Raw genomic sequence first — 27,133 nt, 5'->3', positions numbered from 1 at the left:
AGAAATCCCAGATGCTGCATGCATATAAGATACGATGCCCAGCTGCTACCCAGGCACAGGAATTCCAGCTGCCATTTCCATGTGGACCCTCATCTACCAACATGGGGCTTTCCCAGTGGCTTCCATCTTGGAACTCTGCAGCAACTGAGATAGTCCCCTATGTGAGGTAGCCTGCTTGCACCATGGGATATGGCACAGGATTTGAGATGAGAGACACAACACTGGACACCAAAGAGCACACCTCTGAACACACAGCCCAATGCCATTGCCTGGCACCCCCTACCTGACCCAACACCCCATTGCTGGAAGCAGCTGCCTCCATCTTGGGTCACCTTAATAACTTTAGTGGGGACAACTCCCAATTTGGAACTCTGGTTGACCAGGAACCCATAATTGCTCTCTCTCCCCTCTCCCCAGCAGCCGCTAACCTGGCACAGTGACTGCCCAATACAAAAGAGCTCTCTGCAACAGGTGCACAGCCACCAAGGAGCAACATGCAAGACCTCCAGAGAGAAAGGTCCCGTATTAGGAAGTAGAAAGGGAGAGGGTCAGTGAGAGACACTTTAGAGACTAACATAGAAACCAAGAAATGTGAGGTCTACATGAGAGATATGGATATCAGACCAGGCACCCACATCACATCAGCAGCCCCTGAAGGTGATCTTGAAGTACAATCTCCCTTTGGTGACCAGCGGGAACCACACTCCACTTCAGGTGCCCTGTACTCAAGAATAATTCTCTCATCCTAGTAACATTCACCATACTGAGGGCAGAGATAGCAGCTAACAACAGACAGGCACACCTATTGGATGAGAAGGGAAGCAGGAAATATACTGATCTCCAAACCAAACATTTTTTTTTGTTTCTTCCTTTGAGTGTTTTTTTATTCTTCTTCCTCTGTATTCTCCTGCCCTCAAATCCCCAACATATGTGAAACCACGTACTTTGTATGGATTAGGATACTGAGAATGTGGATGTCTGAATAGGATACTACAGTTGAGTTGTATATTCTTTTTTTTCCTCCTGTTTTTACTATTTTAACATTTTTATTTTTCTTAATATATATGTGTGTTTGTTTTCTGTACTCTACTGTCTTCCCTCTTACTTGTCTACTGAAAAATACTTCCACTCTCTTCTTTTTCTATTAAACTTCTTCTTTAGATTTCTCTTTCACACTTCCTGAGATCTAAAAACTCTATTTCCTCACCTCCTAAATCCTCAGCACATGATCCTACACCTCACCTCCAGTTCTTTGTCTACCATCACAAACTGTAAATCCTTTTGCAAACCTACTGATTATATTGTAGATAATAATTGAATTCACCTTTTCTATACATTGTGGCCAAACTGTAAATGCCTTAATAGCAACTATTTGATTTAAGGTTGTATATTGTTTATACTGGATTCTGATAACATTGTCTTTCCTCTCAAAGGAGAAGTATTGGAACACTACAGGGGCACTATAAGTCTATAAAGTAAAAATGATAACACCTTAGATTTACAATGTCAGAAGGGAAGCCACATGATCAACAAGGGAGATAGAGGTTCTAAAAAAAAAACTTAAACATACAGAAATCCTTGAAAACAAATAAACAATAAACCAAATTAAAAGTTCAATTGAAAGCATCACCAACAGAGTAGACCACTTGGAAGATAGGACATCAGACAACAAACACAAGATATATATTCTTGAAAAGAATGCAGATGACATAGTGAAGATGGTAAGAAACCATGAGCAGAATATTTAAGAAATAAGAATTATTTGGATAGAGGAAGGCATAGAGTTCCAAACCAAAGGAATGAAAAATCTGCTCAATGAAATAATATCATAAAAATTTCCAAACATGAATAATGACATGGAAAACTAAATACAAGAGATTTACAGGATGTCATATGTACAAAATCACAACAGATCCACACCAAGTAACATTATAATGAAAATTCTTAGCATACAGAACAGGAAGAGAATTTTAAAAGCCAAGAGAGAAAGGAATAAGATTACATATAGGGAGAAGTCTATTAGGTTATGTGCAGATTTTTCAACCCAGACCCTGAATGCTAGGAGATCCTAGGACAACATATACCGAGAAAGAAAAGATGCCAGCCAAGAATCTCATATCCCCCAAAATTAAGGTTGTGATTTTATGATGAACTAAAAACCTTCCATGATAAACAAAAGTTAAAAGACTTTACAGGTAGAAAATCTTGACAAAATATTCCTTGAAGAGGAAATGAAAAACAACAATGAAAATCAACAGATGGAGGTATTACACTAAAGGAAAAAATAATCAAAAGAGAAAACAAGTCAAATTAAATAACAAAAATACCTGGGAATACAAATAATGTCTCAATAGGCTAGCAGATTGGATCAAACAAACAAACAAACAAAAAATATTCAACAATATGCTGCCTCCGAGAGACTTATCTTATAGGAAGATATAAACAGACTTAAGGTGAAAGGTAGGGAAAAATCATACCACTCAGATGGACTGCAGAAGCAAGCAGGTGTTTCCATCCTCACATCAAGTAAAGTAGACTTCAAGCTAAAGTTAATCAAAAGGGATAAAGAAGGACATTTCACATGGTTCAAGGGAACCACACACCAACAACACATAACAATTATAAATATATATTCTCCAAACAATGGAGCATCTATGTTCCTCAAACAACTCTGCTCAAGTTTAATAGTCAAACAGACCACAAAAAAATAATTCTGGGTAACTTCAACACACTTCTTTCACCAATGGATAAATCTTCCAAACAAAAGCTGAACAAAGAAGCCATAGAACTCAATAATACAATCAATAATTTAGACTGAACTGACATATAGAGAATATTTCATCCTTAAAAAAAGTGAATACACTTTTTTTCTCAGCAGCACATAGATACTTCTCTAAAATAGACCATATATTATGCCACAAAGCAACTCTTAGTAAATATAAAAACGTTGAGATACTACCCTGAATTATATCAGATCATAATGGAATAAAAATAGAAATCCCTGATAAAATAAAAAATAAAAGCTACTCCAGTATCTGGAGACTAAATAATATGTCACTGAATGAACAATCGGTTGCAAAAGACATGAAGGAGGAGATTTAAAAATTCTTAGACATAAATGAGAATACTGATACAACACATAAAAATCTCTGGGACACTATGGAGGCAGTAATAAGAGGAAAGTTCATTTCTTCAAAGAAGAAAAAGTCAACAAATAAATGACCTAACATTTCATCTCAAAGTACTAGAAAACAAAGAACAAATCAACACCAAATGCAGTAGAAGACAAGAGATAATGAAAATCAGAACTGATATTAAATATATTGTAAGAAAAGAAAAAAATTGATAAAACAAAAAGGTGGTTTTTTGAAAAAAAACATGAAAATTGACAAACCTGTTGCCATACTAATGAAGAAAAGGAGAGAGAAAATTTATATTATTAACATATGTGATGAAAAAGGAAATATCACAACAGACACTACGGAAATACAGAAGATAATTAGAGATTGTTTTGAAAACTTGTAGTCCAATAAAATAGAAAATATTGAAGTGCTGACAAATTTCTAGAGTCATATGATTTGTCCCAGTTGAATCAGAATGATATACACATTTCAAACAGATCAATTTTAAGCAATGAAATAGATGACACCATCAGAAGTCTACCAACCAAGAAAATCCCAGGACCAGATGGCACACAGATGAGTTCTATAAGACTTTTAAACAAGAAGTAATACATACAGGGATGCCCTCTTTCACCACTTCTATTTAACATAGTTCTTGAAACACTCACCAGAGCAATTAGATGAAAGAAATTAGAGGGATATGTATAGGAAAAGAAGAACTTAAATTAGCACTATTTTGCTGATGATATGATTCCATATCTAGAATCAAAAATCTCCACCAGAAAGATCCTAGAACTACTAAATGAATTCAGCAAAGTAGCAGGATAGATAATCAGCACCTATAAATGAAAGGAATTTTTGTATATCAGTGACAAATCCTCTGAAATGGAAATGGGGAAAAATATCCCATTTACAGTAGCCTCAAAAACAAAAAAACAAACAAACACACACACACACAAAAAAAAAACAACTTGGGAGTCAACCAAAGAGGTGAAAGCTCTCTACAACCAAAACTACAGAACACTAAAGAAAGAAATTAAAGAAGACCTTAGAAGGTGGAAAGATCTACTTTGTTCTTGAATAGGCAGAATTTATATTGTCAAATTGATCATATTACCAAAAGTACTATAAAAATTTAATGCAATCTTAAAATCCCAATGACATTCCTCATAGAATTAGAAAAAAAGTCGTGAAATTCATCTGGAAAAATAAGAGACCCAGAATAAATAAAGTAATCCTTAACAAGAAGAGTGAAGCAGGTGGTATCACTATACAAGATCTTAAACTACAGTGCATAGCAATAGTAAAAAAAAAAAAAAAAAAGAAGGCATGCTATTGGCACCAAAATAGGCTGGTAGACCAAAGGTATAGAATAGAGTACATAGAGAACACAGAGACTAACCCACATAATTGCAGTTATCTTATATTGGACCAAGTTGCCAAAAACATACATTGAAGAAAAGGTAGCCTCTTCAAATGGTGCTGAGAAAAATTGAAATCCATATACAAAAAAATAAAAAAATAAATTAAACCCCTATCTCACCTTGCACAAAATTTAACTCAAAGTGGATCAAGGATGTAGGAATTAAACCAGAGACACTGTGCCTAATAGAGGAAAAAGTAGGCCCAAATCTCCATCATGTCGGATTAGGCCCCAACTTCCTTAATAAGTCTCATATAGTGCAAGAATCAAAATCTGGACTCAACAAATGGGATGATTCAAATTTAAAAGCTTGTTTTCAGCAAAATAAACAATCAGTTAAATGAATAGGGAGTCTAAATTTTGGGAGCAAATTTTTCCACATGCACATCAGATAGAGTACTAATCTCTAGGATATATAAAGAACTCATAAAGAACTCAAAAATCTAATCACCAAAAATAAATAAATAACCCAATCAATAAATGGGCCAAGGAACTGAACAGACACTTCTCAGAATATTATATACAACCAAACAACAAAAATATGAAAAAATGTACAATATCTCTAGTAATTAGAGAAATGAAAATCAAAATTACTCTAAGATTTCATCTCACTCCAGTCAGAATGGCAGCTATTAAGAACACAAACAACAATAAGTGTTGGCGAGCATGTGGGAAAAAAAGGCACACTCATATATTGCTGGTGGGACTGCAAATTGGTCCAGTAAGTGTGGAAAACAGTATGGACCTTCCTTGGAAAACTTGGAATAGAACCACCAATTGTCCCAGCTATCCTGCTCCTTAATCTATACCCAAAGGACTGAAAAACAGCATACTAGAGGGACACAACCATATCAATGTTTATAGCAACACAATTAACAAAAGCTAAACTGAGGAACAAACCTGGATGCCCTTCAATAGATGAATGTATAAATAAAATGTGGTATATATACACAAAGGAATATTAAGTATTAAAAGAGAATAAAATCATAGCTTTCACAGATAAATTGATGGAGTTAGAGAATATAATGCTAAGTGAAGTTAGCCAATCCCCAAATACCAAATGCTTTCTCTTATATAAGGATGCTGATTCATGATGGAGTTGGGGGCTGAGGAGCATGGTAGTATTAGAGGAACTCTAGATAGGGCAAAGGGATTGGAGGGGAAGGGAGGGTGCATGGGGTTAGAAAAGATGGTGGAATGAGATAGACATCATTACCCCCAAGTACATGTATGAAGACACACTATATGTTGTGTACCACCAGAGTTATGAAAAATTCTATATGTGTAGTATGAAATATAATTTATTCTGCTATCATATACAAAAATAGAATAAAAATAAATAAATAAAATTTTTTTAAAATCAAATAAGGAAAGGAAAACAAAACCAACGTTTACTCAAATTTTATTTTAAGAAATTTGAAGTACGTCTTCAAAAGACAGTAAAGATGCACATCAATTGCATTAAGGATGTGAATGTGAAAAGTTAATATAATTTAAGTTGTAGGAGAAAATACATAAATATTATAAAGACCTCAATTTGTGTTAGTTGATACAACATACATTAATGCACACTCCTTATTTAAAGAGCTTGTGTTATTTAACTACAAATAACTATTTTAAAATGCATACAATACAAATAAAAAAGACCAGCCTATCCCTCAGAACATATTTTAAGTTTATATCACTCATGAAGACCTCAGTATTTATAATGTTTTAGGAGAACTGCACCTCAACATGGAAAACAACCAAGATCACTGTAAATACAATATTTCCAAAAAGAGACTCTAAATATCCTATAACCAATTTGAATTATAAAATGTTTCAATATAGTAGAAATGAATAAAATTCAAATTTGTGAATTGGTGGTAGAATTATTACAGGGATAGGAAAAGGGAAAGGATTTTATAAATGTGCACAAAGAAATTGTGGTAGTAATGAACATGTTTTTTTTTTCTTTTTTTTGTTATGACAATTGTATAGGTGTAGACACTTAACAAGGCTCACAAATTGTACACTTTATTTGTTTTCGGGAGGCATTTCCAATGCACTTTATTTCTGCACAGTATGCATTACAGGCAGTGGAGCTCATGCACATTTGAGACCCAACCTAGGATGACTTTATGTTTCTCTATGTGATCAATTTTACACTGGCCAGAACCATCCGGTCAGGGACAAATTCTTGTTTCTGGTATTGTAGTATCTTGTCTCCAGTTCTGCTTGTCCAAGAGAATGGTTCCAGTCTCAGCTTCTGTTGATGGCTCATAATGAATAGCATCAAGTGGCACATGAGAGATAGAGAGAGAATTCATATGGCAAAAAAGGACACAAGACCAAAGAGTACATTTTAAACAAATACAGTTTATTGTACCTGCATTATACTTCTACTATACTATTATACTACTATATTTTTAAATATTTTTATCTCAAGAAGGCACCAAGCTGGGGCTGGGGATGTGGCTCAAGTGGTAGCATGCTTGCCTAGCATGCATGAAGCACTGGGTTAGATTCTCAGCACTGCATAAAAATAAAAAATAAAGATTAAAAAAGGCACCAAGCTACATGGGGAAATGTGTACCCATTATCCATATACAGATGATATTGATAATATAAAACATTTTGTAGATAATTAAAAAAAATAAAGACATCATCTTATTTTAGTTAGCATATACTATAAAATTGATATGAAAAAAATATAATATAGTATAATAACATTTCAGGTACATAATCCTGCTGAAAGCAAAGTCAAGCAATGTCATGTGCCTGGACACATGGTCCTTCATGATGTGATAATCATTCAAATTATCACTGGAACAGGGTCATGCAGAGCACCTAATCACATCAGTAGACTGTTGTGGAAAGATTTTCAAATACAATATTCCCACAAGTGTTTGCTCTGGCAAACTCAGAAATGGAGGACAGAATAATAGCATTGGCTGTATGTCACAATGCATAAATAGGCATATATTAATCATTTACAGTTTCCTTCACTTCGGTTTACAGATAAGCTATGTAAATTCTTCACATTTAAAAACAACATTGCATTTGACTTCACACTAAAATACAACATTCCATTTGGGAAAATCAGGAGAGCAGGGAGTCAGGCATATTATATTGTCATTCAAATCTATCTGTATTGAGGCTAAAATAAAGTGAAATCAGTTGAGAAAATTCATCTCAGTTTTGCTGGAAGAAAGGGAAATCTTAGATTTTAAATATTGTGTTTTAAATAAAAAATCTATCTTAAAAAAAGTAATGTTACAACATGACCCATACTTCAACTCAAATTAGATGATTAACAAATGGAAAATAATCATATGGCCACTAATATACAAAGAGATGAACATATTTTAAACTTACCTTTGTTTGTAATTAACACATAATTGTCAATGTTTATGGAGTAACTGTTTCATTTCAATACTTACTTAAATTTATTATGATCAAATGATGTCCTTTGGCCTATTACTTGTTTGTGTAGAGAACATTCATGTATGCATAATATGTCAAAATACATCCTACTATTATGTGTAATTTAAAAGAACAAATACAAAAGTCTCTCTACTAGCTTTCAAAATGAATAAATAATGGATTGATTTCAATGATACTTATCCTACTGTACTAATAAACATTAGAGTTATTTTTCCTATCTCACTGCTCCTTTTTACATTAACTTTTGATATACTATGGAAAAAAATATCAACTAAAATGCATTGAATAAATATGTATATTTGTTCTTACAAAGCCTGGATTTCAAAAACTGTGTACTAAGTTGGAGAAGTCATACATAAAATAGTACTTACTATATGATTCCATTTATTTTTATCAAGTGGTTGTAAAATTTGTGTTTTTGAAAGTCATAATGGGTTATAATCTGATGGGATCTTATAAAGTATGTGAGGGAACCTCATGGGAGGTTTGAAATATTGTAAAAAATGGTTTTGATGAGGGTCATTTGCTACAAAATTGTTGAATTTTTCATAAGATTAGTTCATTTTATGTACATTAATAAACATTATCTGTTCTTCCATAAAAATATAAATTGCTGGCAGTCATAGTGGCACATGCCTGTAATCCCAGCAGCTCTGGTGGCTGAGGCAGGAAAATCTCTAGTTCAAACCCAGCCTCAGCAACTTATCAAGGATTAAAATAATTTAGTGAGACCCTGTCTTTAATGAAATACAAAAAAGGGCTGGGGATGTGGCTCAGTGGTTAAGTGGCTCTGGGTTCAATTCCCAGTACCAAAAATATAAGTAAATATTTTAAAAAGTGTATATATTATTTAATTTATTTGCTTTAATATATATATATATATATTATATATTATATTATATATATATATAATGTGTATATATATATATATACACATTACCTTAAACATACATATATTTTTATTATGAATTGAAAATTTGGGTATTTAAAAATATTTATAATACATAAGCATTTTTAAAATAAGAGGAAACTAAAAATGGCACAATATATTATTTGATTTTTCATAGTCTTATATAATGCAAACTATTTTCTATGCCAGCATTTAGGGACATCTCTTAAATTTGATGCTCTGGAAGTTTAGCTTAATTTGAAGAATTGGTGCTTGCCTATAAATATGTTTGAAGAGCATTATATTTCTGTGAGTTATCACAAAGTTTCAATTAAATTCCTAAAAACGTTTCAGTAATTTTTTTGGCAGGATTTAGCAAACTGAACTTAAAGTTAGAGGTGGAATAACAAATGTCCTAAAATAAATATGGTACTACTTATGGTCATAGTCTTAGCACTTGTATAAAAAGAAAATAAAGCTGGATAGTAAAGATTACATTTAATGATGATAATGTATGAGCTGAAGAACTTCACTACAATAGAAAAAAATAACAAAGATCATTCTAACAAACAGTGATAATTAATTTAATCTCAGATTATAGGACTTAGAATGTCTTATTGAACTTTGGATAGTTAACATTTGTAAAAAGAAAGAGCTCAACAGAGAATATTGATGAATTGAACTTCATTAATATTAACAAGGTGAATTGAAATATACTGTTGGGAGATAGAAAAGGAAAAACATAAGGGTGGCAGAGATATTTCCATTGCATTCATTCAAAAAAGTATGTATCTATAACATATGAACCAACTCTTTTAAATAATTGAGAAAATGAAATGTTCATTACAAAAATACATTCTAAATTAGCATATTTTAATAGAAATATCATCTTTCTTCAGCAAATATATTTCAGTTTGCATAGTTTTGTTGGTGGTATTCAAATACAAGCAATGTGTTTAATCTTTTTGGCATGAACCATTTCCCTACAGAACTCAGTTCATGTCATTTATCTTTTATATTGATAGAAGCAAAAGAAGCATTTATTGGAGTGAAATATTAAGTCTGATGTGAGCATTAAACTGATTCAATCACTCCTATTTCTATTATAGTTTTTCACTCTAATTAATAATATTTATGTACACAATGCTTCACTTAATATTGGAAGTTAGACAATTAAATGCAATAGTTGACCCTCATAAACACTTCCATATTTCTTGATATACTTGATATACTTCAGAATATTTAACTTAGACAAAAATAGATAATAATATATGTAGTACAGTGAAAGACAGGTAAGATCAAAGTCTTGACCTTAAATATTTTTTTCCTTTGGAAAAGAAAATTATTCCAAGTAAATACAACTTTTCTGAAACAACTTGGAATTAAGTTAAAAAACAAATAGCTGGGGTGGGATTGTGGCTCAGCAGAAGAGGGCTCACTTAGCACTGGCGGGACCCGGGTTTGCTTCTCAGCACCACATTAAAAAAAATAAAATTAAAGGCATTGTGTTGTGTCCATATACAAAAAAAGATTCCCTCTCTCTCACTCTCTCTCTCTTAAAAAAAATAGCTGTTGAATATTGTAGTTAATTATAATACTTGGAGAATAACTATTTTGGTTATACATTAGTGATCCTTCATAATAAATAAATTCAATATGTAAACAATATACTTTTACATGTCAAATATCACAGAAAAACACAGTAGTTTTTGTTTTCAAAAAGTATTTTGCCTTTAAATGTCAGTTTTCTCTCTCTCTCTTTTTTTGTTATTAATACCTTTCCAAAATGATCTATGTAAAATTAAGCAGTGATCTGCAGGAGGAGATGGAAAGACTTAGAGTCCACCATACTGTGTATGTCTATATGATTTTTACTTTATGAAGTCATCAAATAGGAAATTGCTAAAACAATTTTCAAATTTGAAAACCACAGGAAGCATCATAAAAGGGTAAACTACCTCCTATATAGCTCATGAAATATGTTAACAGAGGAGTTTCTAATTGAAGATCAAATGAGATTGATCTTCATAAATCAATAATCACATGTCTTCAAATGTGGCTCTCTGTCGTAATAAAAAACTTCATACATAACTCATTTAAAAGAAGGAAGAGTTCACTGGAATCACATAAAACTAAATGTGATTACCGAATTGTGATTAAGATGCTGCATAAGTTGTATGTGGACAGGGAAATTGTGAACCCGGATACATTAGGCTGCTTACCAATAGAACAAATTGAATGTCACAGTGTTCCATAGAGATATATTAAATAAGTGTCAGAAATATACAGGGTTTATACAAGTATTATTTAGCAGACTTTTTAAAACTTGCTTCATAAGCCTTCTTCTAAATAAGTTGGAATATTTTAAGTGGTGTTATTTATCATTAGTGTATGTTTAGGATCAGCTTAAATTTATTGTATATTTGACATTGCATCAAAAAAGCAACCTATCAGATATGTCAGTTGTCATGAGCATGTTATTCCATTAACACAGACCAAGTGTGTTTGTGTCTTGTCATAATGTTAGGGTGTATTGAATAACAATAAATTCGCAAGCTACTTGATTTTCAACAGTGGCAATTCACCAAATATTTTGGGGTTATCTGATATTCATAGACTAGATGATCACAAATTAGTCTATTTCATTTCAATATTAATGTCCATATCTATAACACTTAAATTATGAAAAATGCTCTACACAATCATATATATGTGTGTGTATATATATTATATTATATATATTGTAATATATATCACAGAAAATTTTTAAAAAAGGACAAAGTAAAGACAGGGTTACAGAATGCTGTGCCAAGATCACAGGAAGAAAGAGATGAATACAAAGAAGCAAAAGTCATGGTAAGTGTCCAGATAAAGATATTTATCTATCCAGCTATTTATTTATTTATTTTGATATAAGAATTTTAACAAGCACAGTTGCCTAAGCACAGGGTCCAGAGAAACTGCAATTTGTTAAAACTTGAAGGGACAGGATTAAAGGTTTGTAGCTGTGGCGATTTTCTTAGACAAGGTTTCTGATAAGTGACTGGGTGATGGGCCTGTATGATGTTTTAGTCATCTTTTTCACTACTGTTAACAACACAGAGGAGGAAAAGTATATTTGGGGATCACAGATTTAGAGGTGTTAGTACATAGATAGTTAATTCTATTCTTTGGGGTCCAAGGTAAGGCAGAACATTATGGTGGAAAAGTATGGTAGAAGAATGTACGTGGCCCAGTTAATCCCTATCAGAGAATTATTGCACTGATTAGTTTAAGGCTCTCATGATCCAATTATTTTGCCTCTAAATTTTCGCATTGTCTCACACATGATCTTTTGGGAAACACCTCATATCTAAAACATAACAGACACGCTGTGTTCAGCCTTGGGTGGATCTTCCTTTTATGGGTCTAAGGGATGGGATTGCATCCAGTAAGGTTGACTAACACCCCTGTCTGATGTTCCTGATGTGATTTAGTATGTCCCTGTGTCCAGGCAATTCTTGATTGAGTTTGATAAGTTGGCCAGTATAAGTTGTTTATCAATTTGTGCCATGTGGTTGTGCTAGGAGACACAGAGTCATTCTACCTTGCTCTTAAACTCAAAGTGGAGCAGCTCTTGGCAAACTACTGCATTACAAAATGGAGTAACTCAAATTTAGTCACATCATGAAAACTACATCTTGAAGTAACTCACGGTAAGGTGCACCCTGCTCTCTACACCAGCTTCTGGTGATTTCTGTTACATATGATGCTACAAAGGGCTAGGCTTAGATGTGAAGAGTTAGTATTTGCATTTAAATTTGTTGGAAGAAGACTTCAATCATGATATATTTTTCCATCAGCTTCTTTATTTTTCCTATGTAAATTTTATTTCTATTTTCTAAAAGTCTAGTTTTATAATCACATTTTCGAAATAAATAATTTAACAGCCATCAGAAAAGAGATTAGAATTATAAAGATCTTAGTAGATGACCCAACAAGAATTCTTACATGGGGGTAATTAACTTTGAAAATGAAGTAGAATAAAATTAATAGGAAAAATAGGTGTAGCCATCATTTTCTTGCCCCTCCATGTACACTCAGAACAAACTTGTTAGGTTGTGTTACTGTAAACAAACAAACAAACAAAAACTGAGATAGTCAAATAATAAAGAAAATAAGTTTAGTTTGTCTTACAATGAAGAATTCAGCCTAAGATCAGTTGGCCATGTTGCTTTTGTAATGCCAGATTCGTGGGACCCCAATAGACCTCCAGGAACTGAATCCGAAGCAATCACACAGGAGTTTTTATTGCAAGCTCCAGCCTGGACTCACAACCATTCCCAACACAGTGGTCCCGGGGAGTGAGTCCTGGTCCTTTGTTCAGGGAGATTTTATAGGTTTTGGGGGGATACTCTAGGCTCACAACATCACACAGCAAATCATTCCATACCATGGGAAAATCAAACAACAACTCTTTACATTGATTAGCATATTCACTGGCAGGAACAAGTTGGGTAGTGGTGATTGGTTAGTACAAGAGGGGGATTCCTTTGAACGGACTGGTTTAGGCCATGAGGGGTGTACATGCTAAACTACATGGTTTCCCAACATGTTATCAACCACCATAAACTACTGGGGTGTCATCTGGCTTCCCAGGTATTTTTTCTGTCTCATGCTGATTGGAGGTTGCTAGGGGGTTGCTATGGGTCCTCACCTAGCTTAACTGAGTCAGAGACACCTGATGCTGCAGATCTCACCTATTATTTACAGACAAACAACTCAGCAGGGTGGGTATGTGCCTAGGAGTGCTCTGTGGGTTTTTCCCAGGACAAGGGTCACTCCCCCTTCCTTAGGACAGGCCTTGAAGGTAGAGGCTGCTGTTATTGATTTATTTTTTAAAACGGAGTCACATCAGTTTCTTAGCTTTTAAGGTAATTGTGAGGCAGTACATCATAGCAGAGAAAAGTCCATGATAGAGCAAACCTGCTCACCTCCTGGACAAAAAGCCAAAGAGGAAAAGAGGAAATGTCTGTGACCTCACTATCCCTTTTAGGGAGGCCCTGATGGCATCAAGTTTTCTCCTAGGATTTGCCTCTTAGAAAGTCTACTGCCTCACAGGAGTATCAGGCTTGGTCAAGGTTTTAACACAGGTGGCTTTTAGGGACATTCAAGATCTTAACTGCACTGGAAACTTAATGTTTCTCACCTATTTACTCAAAAGTAAGAGGGATAACTTATATTTCATCATGACCACATAACTGAATTCAGACATTTCCTCCTCGTTTTCATTGTTCTTTCATATCTATTAGTTGAAACTTATTATACCACAAAATGCTATGTAGGCATGAGCCATTGGATTAAAAAATGATATGTAATCATTGAGCTAATTCTGTTTGTTTTATGATAATCACTTTTCTTCTTATTGGAGTAACATGAGTAAGTTGTACAAATATTAACCCAGTATTTATTTCACATACATACACGTGATACAGAAAAATACAGGTGAAAATTATTTCAGGACTACGGATGATTACTTTCTTTCTGCATCCCAGTCAATATCCACTCCTCAAAAGGTAACCGAGAATTTAGCTTCTATGAAAATTGAGTGTGCATGTCTTTAAATTCATATTTATTGAACCAAATTTGTATGTATGGTGACTTTGCTTCTATGTATGGTGACTTTGCTTCATAAAATAATGTGATATATATCCATTTTAATATATGTACCTCGGATTTTGTTTTAATTTGCAGAGTTGTTTTATGTCATCAAAATACATCAAATTATATTTCAATATTCTCTTTATTTAAGTTACTAGACAATTTTGTAGTATTTTTGTCTTTATAGAAAATTGAGAAAATAGTGCAGATTTTTTGTGAATAGTCTCACCCTTTTCCCCTCATAGTATTCCTTGTTAATAATACCTAACATTGTGGTAGTGTTTTTACAATTGATGAATTAATAATGACACATTTTATATATATATGCATTTCTATATGTATGTATAGAGTTGTAAAGATATGAAATGTAATATATATGTATACATATGGGTGTATGTATATATATATATGTATATATATGTGTGTGTGTATATATGTATATATATATATATATATATAAATATACATCCATTAACATGAAGTAGGGTTCACTTTCTTTGGTTTGATATTGCAAAATATGTATCCTCCATGATGGTAATATAAAGAACACATTAATAGAGTAAAAATGTCCTGTGATCACCTAACTCCTTTCAAACACTTATATTTTTATTCTCTTAGATGTTTGCTTTTCCAGAATATCATATGGTTGGGATCATAAAGTGTATGTTACTGTCAGACTGACTTCATTCCCTTGGTATCCTGTGTTTAGGGTTCTTCATGTCTATTGTGGATTAATCACTCATTTCTTTTTTATGACTGAATAGCATTCCACTATTTGCATGTATTATAGTGTGCTTGTCCGTTCACCCTTGAAGGAAAGTAGGTTGCTTCCACTGTTTGGCATTTATAGGTGCTGTAAACATTCATGTGTATTTTTTCATGTGGATATAGTTTTAAATAATTTAGGGACAGATTGGCAAATTAGGATTGTTGGATTCTGTTATAAAATTATGTTTAGCTTAGAAATACTGTCAAACTATCTTCCAAAAAAAGAAAACTATAACATTTTACATTTCCTTCAGAAATTAATGAAATTTCCAATTGTTCCACATTATCAGTACAATTTGGTATTGTTAGTGCCTTTGGATTTTAATCATTGTGGTATCTCACTGTTATTTTATTTGTAATTTGCTAATGATATGTGATACTTAGCATCTTTACAAGTGCTTATTTTCCATCTATGTATTTTTTGATGAAGTGCCTGTATTTTTTCACATTTTTTATATTGGTTTTAAGAAAGTTTTGTATATTTTGCATACAGCTTCTATATAAACATATATCATATAAAATTTTTCTTCCAGTATCTGTCTTCTCTAATTCTCAGAGCAAAGTTTGTTTACCTTAATAAAATTCAGCTTTTCAAAACGTTCCTTATGAATTTTCTTTTTCATGGATCTAAAAACTGAATATCAAAGTTATATGTCTTTATACCTATGACATTTTCCAAAAGTTGATAGCTTATATTACAAATTTAGGGCACATTTTAGTTAATTTGTGTGAATAAGGTAAGATCAGGTCTGTATTCACTTTTATAAGAGAATATCCAGTTTTCCCAGCAGAACTTGTGAAAAGATTCTCTCTTCTCCATCGAATTGCAATCCCACCTTTCCCAAAGATCAGTTGACAATTTTTCTGTGAATGTCCTACACACTTATGCTCTGTTCTGTTGAATCATTTATCTGATCTTTCATTATTGTACCATGCCATCATGATTATTGCAGGATATAGAAAGCTTTAAACTTGAGTAGTATCAGCTGTCTGCCTTCGTTCTACTTCAGTGTTGTGTTCAATCTGAGTTCTTTGTTTTTCCACATAATCTTTAGGACTAATTTGTTGATATGCACAAAATAACTTGCTAAGATTTGGTTGGAACAGCATTGATTACATAGAAAGAGTTGTGGAGAAATGACAACCTAATTTTCAGATCTCTTACCAAAGTATAAGAACAATAAAAAGCCTTAGCTTAGCTCCAGTCATTATTCCTTTTCTAATACTCTTACTTCTTTTCGAGTAATTGCGTTTCTGATCTACCTCATTTTTATTCTCTTTGAAGAACTTTTAAATAGAGTTCTTGCAGGACTGGTCTACAAAAAAAAAATTTTTCTAACTTTTTTATTTTATTTTGTTTTGCTTTTTAAACACCAGTGATTAAACTAGGGGTGCCCAACCATTGAGCCAGGAGCCACACCACCAGAACCTTTCATAGTATCATAGTAAGTTCTCTTTTTTTTTGTAGAAATAGGGTCTCCCTGAGTTTCGGAGAGCCTCACTAAATTGCCTCGGCCAGCTCTGAATTCACGATTTCTTGCTTCAGCCTCCCCAGGTGCTGGGATTACAGGCATGCACCACCATCCCTGAGTCAGTTTCCATTTATCAGAGAAAGTATTTTGCTTTCACTAGCTGTTGTGGGAGACAAAAGATATTGATCTTTTATTCTTTCACTATTTAAGTATTTTGCTGCACTTTTTCCTGGCTTGCATAATTTGCCAACCGATATCCAGTGTAATTCTCACCTTCATTCTTCTACAGGCAAGAGTTCTCCCCATGCATTTGACTTCATTCATATTTTCTCTTTGCATCTAGTTCTCTGCAATTTCAATATGAAATGCTTTGGTGTTGACTTTGAGTATTTATCTTGTCTGGTATTCTGAACTTTCTGGAACTATAATTAATTTTGGCAAATATATATTTTATAATGCATGTTTTATTCAGCATTTTCACTGCTGAGACCAAAAGATCTGACAAGAACAACATAGAGCATAGAAATAAAAACGTTTATTTGGGGACTCACAATTTCAGAGTTCTCAGCCCATAAATGGGTGACTCTATTCCTCAGGGCCCAAGGTAAGGCCAAACATCATTGTGAAAGAGTGTGGTTCAGGAAAGCAGCACAGGACATGGCACCAGAAAATACAGAGAAACTCAACTCAACAAGGACAAAATATATACCCTAAAAGCATGCCCCCAAGCACCCATCTTCTCCAGCCATAGCCTGTCTTCCTTCAGTTACCACCAGTTAATCCTTATCAGGTGATTAATGCACTGATTAGGTTCAGATTCTCATAACCCAACCATTCACCTTCAATCTTTCCAGCATTGTCTTACACATGAGCCTTTGGGAGACAACTGATATTTAAACTATAGCAATATATCCAATCATTTAAAGCAAGAAAATTCTTTCTGTAGACCTCTTTTACATTCATTAAGTGTTGAAATGTTTTATCATTTTTTAATTAAAATATTTTATAGCATTCAGTGCATTTTTATTTTCTTGTGGTTTCTTAGTACTGTGCTGCTTCATTGACAGTTGTTTTCTACTTATCTAACTTCTTATTGATTTTTCGCTGAATTTTACTGAGGTAAAGAATATACTTTATGTGATTTCAATCCTTGGAAATTTATATGTATTTGTTTCATGGTTCAGCATATAGTCTATTCTGGTTAATGATCCAGGGGCACTTGAAAAAATGTGTGTATTCCCCAATTATTGGAAGAATAGTCTATTTCAATTGGATCAGTTTTATTAATTGCATTTCTCAAAGACTATATATGCTTAATGATGGATTTTTGTCTTATAAATTACTTATTCGAGTATGAGGCCTTTCCTACTATGATTATGAGGGTCTGTTTCTGTGTCTAGTACTTCTATTCTGACTTTATCTATTTTGAGCCTATTCTGTTAGATATTATCTTGTAATTTATTTAGAAGTAGGGTCTCACTGAGTTGCTTAGCACCTTGACTTTGCTAAGACTGGCTTTTAACTTGCAATCCTCCTCTCTTAGCCTCTGGAGCCACTGTGATTCTGTGATTACAGGTGTGTGCCACCATATCCGATTTACTTACATTCTTTATTCTCCCTTATCATTCAGGGATTTTTTTTCTTAAAAATTCCCACTTAGGATTGTTTCCTGGTGAATTATCTTATTAGTATGTAGCTATCTAGACAGATCTCTATTGTTTAAATGAATAGCTTTGTTATAAAATTCCTGTTATTTTCTAAGTATGCTAAAAGTTTTGTTTGGTTATATTAATTTTATGATTTCTATTGTGAAGTTGGTCATTGATCTCACCACTACTTCTTTGAAGGTAACAACACATCTTGCTTTCTCTGGTTAATATTGATGTTATCATTGCCTGAGTCTTTCTGTAGTGATATAATGTGTGTGGTAGACTAAAAAAACAAAATCCTTCCTCCACAAAGATGTGTTCACTCCCTCATCCTCAGAACCTGCCAACACTATCTTATATTATAAGGAAGAAGGTTAATTTAAGGATTTTGTCGTGAAGTTTTTATCTTGGATTGTTCACATAGTCCCTAATTCAGTCACACACTGACACATGATGCAGCTAAGATTAGGACAGAGGAGGTCCTTAGAGTGATAGCATGCTGTGCATTTCTCTCTTTCAGCTATTTCCAGTAAAGACCTAATTGGTTAAGGGGATCTTCTTTGAAGCAAAAGGCAATTCCACCTAGTACAATCACTAGTAAAAATATCCATAGAATCATGAAGTGATCAAGAATATTTATAGGGCCTCTAAAGCAAAGAAATGGGTAAACTTAGAATCAAGCTGGGAGCACTGGGAAAATTTGAGTGGATCTTTGCAACCATTTGTAGGAGCAGTGATAGAAAATGCAACCTCTGAATAATGAGTTGAGATCAGAAATGTGGTGGTAGCCTTGGCATGGTCAATGACCTGTTCTATAAGAGTCCTTTGCCTTGTTCACACATGATCCAAGAAACTGAGAGTTGAAACAGCCTTTTATAATAGTCCCAACTCCTTGTACATGCTCAAGGCCTTTTCTACATAAGTACTTGTAATTATTTAGAGTTTTATTTCTTCTTATATATCAAATACAACTATAGGGCATGACCAAATAAAAATGGATTTTTCTCATTGTGCCAGTGACCCACAACTATTCAAAGAATAAATTTTTTTTCTTTCTTCTTCAATGTCCTCAATATATGATTTTAGTCTTCATAATTCTTAGAAGGTTGTTCTATCATAGGTTGCCATTTACAACTTACAAAAGGAAAATATGAGAAGTAGAAAAGACAGAAAACATGAAAAAGCTCTCTTTAAGATTTTTTAAAAATATACAGTGTATTTTTATTACACATCATTTGTCCCAAGTATACCCATGGCTAAAAGAGGCTGCAAGAAAGTAAGTGTTTGAGAAGGTAGAGTTACATTTTTTTTAATCAACCACATAATTATCATCTAATCAACTAAAATGAATGTGTGTCAATAATTACTTGTATCTACATACCCTCTCCATATAATGAGCTGTTTCCCATTATCTTTCTCTTAAGATTAATTGCCCATAGAAGACTCCAACAACAATCCCTCAGAGATGATTAATTTTATGGAAAAAATCACAGAACAGAAGCAAATTATTTGTAATATAATTTGGCGCTGAGGTATTAATACCTGAAATACAGTGGTTTAAACATACTACATATTTGTAGTATGTTTAAACCACTGTATTTCAGGTATTAATATTACAGATACTTCATCCAGTATTGATATGGGAATATCAGCCCACAAAAATCACAGTATCTGGATTTTTTTGTATTTCTTTGTGTTAATTATCAAAACTAGAAAACATTTCCTTCATTTAATGCTAGAGGACATGTGTTAGCTTAACAAAATTTCCTGGAAACTAGTAAACTCCACTAAAGTTCTTATTTGGTGAGTTGAAAATTTGACTCTTGTTATTTTTTAACCATTAAGAGAGCATAGATGAAGAATCAGTAAGTGGGAATCAGTGAAATACTATTGATCTGAAAAAAATTCAGCAGTTTCTACTAAAAATAATATTTTAATACAAAAAGTGAGAGTGCATCACATTTCTTCAATTGTAGCAGGTATTAACTATCAAGATGTTGCAGATCTATGCTAATATTTTAAAAGAGAACTGAGAAAGTTATACTTTACTTCTGTATAGTATAGTATGGTAACAACCAGCCACAGTTAACATTTGTGCACTTGCTACATGGTTAGTGTGATTGTTGTTGTTTGGACCTCAAAAATATCATATATTATTGTAGGAATTGTCAGAGGTGAGGTGAGCACATTACAAGAGTTTTAACCTAATCCATATGATGGATTAATAATTTCAAAGGATTACTGAATGTTAACTGTAGGCAGGTAGGGCGTGACTGGAAGATGTAGGTCACTGGGGATGTACCCTTTGGATTATACTATGTAACAGCAACTTTGTTGTCTCTCTGTTTCCTGGTTGCCATGATCTCAGTAGTGATGCTCTGCCATGCCCTTCTGCTATGTTCTCCCCATCACCTAAGGCTCAGAGCAATGGAGTTGCCCACGATGGAATGAACCTGTGAAATCATGAGATAAAATAAACTGTTCCTCCTATAAATTATTCTTGTCAGATATTTTGGCTACAGTGACAAAAAATTGAACAAAACATTTTAGTTCAATTGAATTTAAGAGCCACATGTAAACAGTGGCTATCATATTGGTCTACATTTTCTCTGTACAGCAACTCAAATATAAGTTATTCTCTGCCCATAAGATAAACATCTTCAAACCACTTTTACTAGAACAAATAAAGAAGTTTTAATATCATTAAGATATTTTCACGCCAAAAATTCATCTTATACCTCATTAATTGGCATTTTGTTATGTTTTCCTGAGATGGAAACAATTGATGGCCTTAAAGCCCATTTTTCTCAGTAAATTTTAGGCAAGGTAAATAATATAACAAAAGAGTCATTTGGCTGTGAGGTTTTGCTTTTGTTGTTCAGTTTTGTTTTTAGGAAGAGCTTTGACCCAGGTTTGTAGAGAGTAAGAGCATCTCCCCAAACACCCTTACACCTTCTCCTATCCACTATAAAATTCTTATATAAATCTGCTGCAGAGGTGACCTGTAAAGCTATAACTTTTCAAAATGAGCCTTTAGAGTCTTGCTCAGGATCTGGAGCCCAAAATGAAAGATTATTGATGTTTTCAGCAGAAAAGCTGTCAATTAGATGTACAGTTTGTCATAACAGCTCCAAGGTATAATCTGAACTCTTCTGTGAATTTACTGGATCTTCTTTGCAGTCACAAGGCCAAGCACACAACTCTCCATTTCCTTTAGGAGATCCAGATGTTCACCTAATTTGGATGTGTGCCAGAGACTGGATCATGAGCTTGATGCATCCTAGCCTTATAGCGTTTTGGAATTTTAAACTAAATACTTATTTTTAAAAGTATGTTTATTTTTACTGACTACACAGTGATACAAATTCACTGTGTACAAATTAGAATGTATTAAAATCTGAGAAGAATTATATACTTCATTGTACTTGAAAAGCAAAATTTAAATTACAATAATATTTTTTTCTCCTCAGTTGTGAAAACTGCTATTTTCATTGTTTGTTTGTTTGTTTTTTCTTAACATATAGGTTTAAAAATTTTTTCTTTCCCCTGTCTCTGCTTCCTCATTTTTCATTCACACTTCTCAATCCACAGCCATCTGGCTCGCTTCCTGTCAATCCAGCCTTGCTTTTGTTGCCAAGGTCACCATTTTTTTTTTTTTGGTCACTAATTTAAATGAACACTATTCGGTCATTATCTTACTTGAATTATCTGCAATAGTTCACATTCTTGCCCCTGACACCTAGTGAAGCTTACCAAAGCCACTATGCTTCCAAATTATTGTTTAAGCTTTAGATTTTAATATCCAGTCTTCTTGTGCTAAGAAAGATTTATGACTCAGTTCATTCTGTCTTACTTGCTAGTTTACCTCAAAAAAAAAAAATTCCCCCAAAGAACAAGTATATATGTATTGGATTCCTCTGAAGAACTCATCTGTAACATGAATGTTTCCCTATTATCTCTTCCATGGCTATTCTGTCTCATAGAATACATCACTCTGGAAGCACTCAGAAATTCCAGTTTCCAGAACAGTGGTTACCACGGGGTTAAGCACCCATCAGGAACACCATGAACTGGGGATATTTAAAGCAATGATGAAGATGTAATAAATTTTAGGTCTTAAAGCCTAGAGAAGGTAAGGCCAATTATTGCACATTGGAGGGAGCTTAGTAAAAATTAAAGGCAGCATAAACAGTAAACCAAAAACAAAAGAGCAAAAAATAGGTACTTTCTTAGTTTGAGCATTACAATTTAGTTAGCTACTAGTCTATGTGCTATGTAAGTAGTAAACTATTTTTTCTGCCTTTTTCCTCTTTCATAATTTCATATAAATGAATTCCATCTCTCTTTTTTAGCTATATTTCTGCATACTAGTTGGAAATCCTGTGCTAAGATCATACCAATCATAGAGGTCAAATTCTTTTTAGATCTCTTTTTCCATTTGTATGATTTTTTTCTTCCCCTTTCTGAAAATGTCATATGAACCACTTCAGCTGTCCCAATCTACTCGCTTTGGTCAGCACTGAAATCACCAGGAATTTCTGATTGATTTCTGCAGACTAAAGTCTAAAAATTTGTATTTCTAATAACTTGTTGATGCTCTTAACCTAATGACTGCAGTTTAAAAACCACTCTTCACACCATTATTTTTCATATTCCTCCTTTTATAAAGTCTCTCAACTTTTTAAAATATATGTACTTTTTTTAGTTGTAGATAGACACAACACCTCTATGTTTATTTATTTATTTATTTTTATGTGTCGCTGAGGATCAAACCCAGTGCTTCACAGGTGCTAGGCAAGTGCTTTACCACTGAGCCACAATCCCAGCCCCTCCCTAAACTCTTTAAAAATTAATTAATTAATTTTAGTTGTAGTTGGACACAGTATCTTTGTTTTATTCATTTTTACGTAGTGCTGAGGATACAACCCAGGGCCTCACACATGCTAGTCAAGTGCTCTACTACTGAGCCATAACTGCAGCCCCTCAATGAACTTTTGATAGCTATATATTTACTATTTTTTTTTAATAATGATTTTTTAAAATCAAGTGTTTGAATAGTTTGAATTTTATTCATAGTATATAGAGAAATGAAATGAACTTTATCATTTTTATCTTTGTCTTTCCATTTTGGTTTCCCAATATTGATCATTACATGAGTGGATAAACAAAGCAAAATTCTACTAAAATGAATACAATTAAATAAAACATCTTAAATGTGATCTTAACTACTTCAAGATGTTTAATATTTTATGAGAGACCATATTCTCTCAGGATATCTTTGTTAATATTTGACTGTTTCCACTACTTGTGATTGTAAAAAGTTTCAACAAACATATTGTACACTTCAGTGAACATATTACATTATTTCCAAAGGATGAACTAAAAAGAGAGAAATGACTTGAACAAAAGACATGAGCATTTTAACACTATTGTGTTACTGTGTAAAATACTATGCGAAAAATTATATCAATTTGTATTTCCATTATCAGTTTCTGCAATGCCTTTTAAATAATAGCTAGAATATTAAAGAAGTATGTAGTGCTTTTATATTTAAGCAATAAATACATTTAAATAAAGTTTCAAATTCTGATTAGCTTTATTCAGAATAATTTTATTTTGAAAATAAATTTTTTTCTTCATTAATTTTTGTGAGAAAAATGTGTAATTACTTGTTTATATTTTATTATTTTATTTTTTAAGTAGATCTTTTGTGTATTTTAGCACATTTTACCTTTAAAACAAATTTGTACAATATGTCAATGAATATCTGAGTAGTTGAACGGTGGTTTAAAAAAAAATAAAAAAGCGAGGTATATACCTAAGCCTTAAGACAGTTTCATGCCATTATCATCTGACTACTGGGGGAAAAAAGACCTGAATTACAATAACCCATCTTAGAAAAATTTTCCAATTCAAATTAGAAGGGCTTCAATTTACAAATCTCTTTTGAAAGTGCAATGTTAATGCAATTTACATCAGAAAATCCAGTTATTATAATTAACAACAAACTGAAATTTTGCTGTATGGTGTAACTTTCTACTGATCTTTGAATTCCTTCAGCCTTCTGATTGCAGACTTGACTGTGACGGGAGAAGTGGTGTTGTAGGTCCAGGCACCACCAGCCACTGTTTTCATGCAGGAGCCACAGTGCCAGATCCCCACAGTCCGTCTTTTCATCTTGTTTTTGTCACAGAAGGAACAAGTGTACTTGGCCTGCTGGCTGATTTCAATTTTCTTCACCATTTTCCAGAGGGAGGCACAGTAGTGGGTCCCATATTTCCGATGATTCCGACTCTCTTAGTGCTTTTAGCCATGTCGCCGCAACTTAGGCCTGAGACCAGAGAGGCTAATTACTTGTTTTTAATAATATACTTTCCTTTTTAACAGTAATTTTTAAAAAGTTATCTTTCAGGTTGGAATGTAGCTCAGTGGTAGAATTCTTGCCTAGTATGTGTGAGGCACTGGGTTCGATTCTCAGCACCACATACAAATAAAACAAAGGTACATTGACAACTAAAAAATATATATATTTAAAAAATAAAATTCTCTTCCTCTTTCTCTGTGTATGCAAACAGAAATACACACACACACACACACACACACACACACACCTCAGTGTGTATCCCTATTTCTCTCTGTAGATATACATACTCACGGTGTGTGTGTGTGTGTGTGTGTGTGTGTGTGTGTATTGTGTAACTCTTTTTCTCTCTGTAGATACACATACATATATATGTGTATGTATGTGTTTTTATATATATTTCCAAAGGATGAACTGCAAAGAGAGAAATGACTTGATCAATATTATGTGTATATATATATATATATATATACACACACACACACACACACACACACACACACACACATATATATATATATAAATGCATGTACATATCTTTCTCAATTTATTTCCTTAAATATATTTAGAGATATAGAGAGAAAGGGTTTGGGGGAGAATTATTTCCTATTCTTCAAATTTAAATTTTACTGACAGACCTCTGTATGAGCAATACTCATTGCCTATTGTGCAATCTATTTACTTCTGGTTAGGCAAGTAGAAAATTTACAATTTGACCAATTTTCAAGTGGGAAATATGCAGTGTGAATTTACTCCTTCTTCATTCATCTTTATAATCTGTCTTCCTGAATAAATCTTTATCCTGGGTTGATCTTTTGGCCATAAGACAATGTTAACAGCAAGCTCTGCTACAGCAAATGGCCTTCTGTAACTTCTGACAAATTGAGTTTGTTTAATTCAACAACAGATATTTGTATTTAAAAATTTCTCCTGAAACTCGAATGAAACTAAACTTCTGATTAGCTTTCTCAGAAGAAGCTGAAGTAATTTTAAGGTTTGGTAACTATTTTATTATTTTATTTAATTTAATTATATTTCTAAGATCTCCTGTTATGAAGAAAATTACATTGCTCAAAGACAGGAGGAAAAAAAGCATGACATTTTTTTCTTACAAAAACAAATAATTGTCAAGTAACAAAACCAAGTCAAAATACATAGTTCAATCTGGTGCTCTACAGATCTGAATCCAAAATCCTTGCAACTGCAAACTAATCCTTTGCTTTTTTTGTGATTTTTCTAAGAGTCAATATTTAATGGAAGATAAAGACTAAAACTTTGATTTATTTGTTCAATGTGTGGAATTTAAGAAGGAATAAAATAGTAATGAGAATATTTTTTTATAATTACACTGCTTATTAGTTTAAATTAATTAATTGTTAATGGATATTTTGATACAGTATACATTTCCCAGAAGTATTCCATCTGACCTTAAAAAAGTATTAATTAACACAAGATAGAGAATATTTAATTGTAATAATTGTGAGTGTTGGAAAATTTGCATTCTCAACTATAAAGCCTGTCAAAGAGAGGTCTCACAAATGTATGTCATATGATTCCATTCTTTGAACTAATATTTGAATAAATTCATTGTTTGTAATTCTCATACATAGTGACAGATCAATAAGAAAGTGTGAAAATAAAGTCTTCTTATCACATGAGGGTTTGATATATTTATTAGAAATAAATAGCAATATGTAAATGTTGCTAATGTGTTAAGAAGTGGTGATGTGCATTTTTCATACAATTTTGAGGCAATTTATGTCCATGATCATTAATATCAGGGATTATCTGAACTACTGATACTCTAATATTACTTGCATGTGTATATATAATTGTTCATATAAAAGAGCATTTTATTACCTATAGCTTTAGATATGTAATAGGAGATTTAAGAATATGTAGCCAGTAGGAATTGGTACTGCAATTAATGTGATGATGTTAATTACCTAAAATGAAGATATGTGAATAAATATGCACTGTTTCAAGAAGATCACATTAGATTTAGAAGACATTAGAGATAGATAAGTGAGGATTAAGGATAATGATAAAAAGCTATCCCAATAAAATAAGGGAAGAAAATAACTTGTAGCCATACCACAACACACAAAATGTTAGAAAATAATATCAAATTCAATTAATATATAAAATATAATTTTTTAGAATAAACTCAATTTTAAAATACACTTTCCTTTGTTCATGGTTTTCTGTTACGACTATATCTTGATTATTGTTCATATAAGAAAACATTGCCAAGCAGCTGTTCTTTAATTTGAAGTTCATGGCTCTGGGGCTCAATATATTCACTGTAAGATCTAACTATTAAACATACTTGCACCTGTGAAAGCTAGAAAATTACAGTAAAACTTATCTAGTTTATATGTGA

At 32.8% G+C, this 27,133-nt stretch overlaps 1 pseudogene; it reads right to left on the bottom strand.

Moving 5' to 3' along the window:
- Positions 1 to 24,425: 24,425 nt before the first annotated feature.
- On the bottom strand, positions 24,426 to 24,703 carry LOC101957410 (large ribosomal subunit protein eL43 pseudogene; annotated as a pseudogene).
- Between the last annotated feature and the right edge of the window lie 2,430 nt (positions 24,704 to 27,133).

Source organism: Ictidomys tridecemlineatus, chromosome 1 (genome assembly GCF_052094955.1).
Source record: "Ictidomys tridecemlineatus isolate mIctTri1 chromosome 1, mIctTri1.hap1, whole genome shotgun sequence".
Taxonomy (NCBI): domain Eukaryota; kingdom Metazoa; phylum Chordata; class Mammalia; order Rodentia; family Sciuridae; genus Ictidomys; species Ictidomys tridecemlineatus.
The sequence above is the reverse complement of the archived record's forward strand: the minus strand, read 5'-3'. Positions and strand labels throughout refer to the sequence as shown.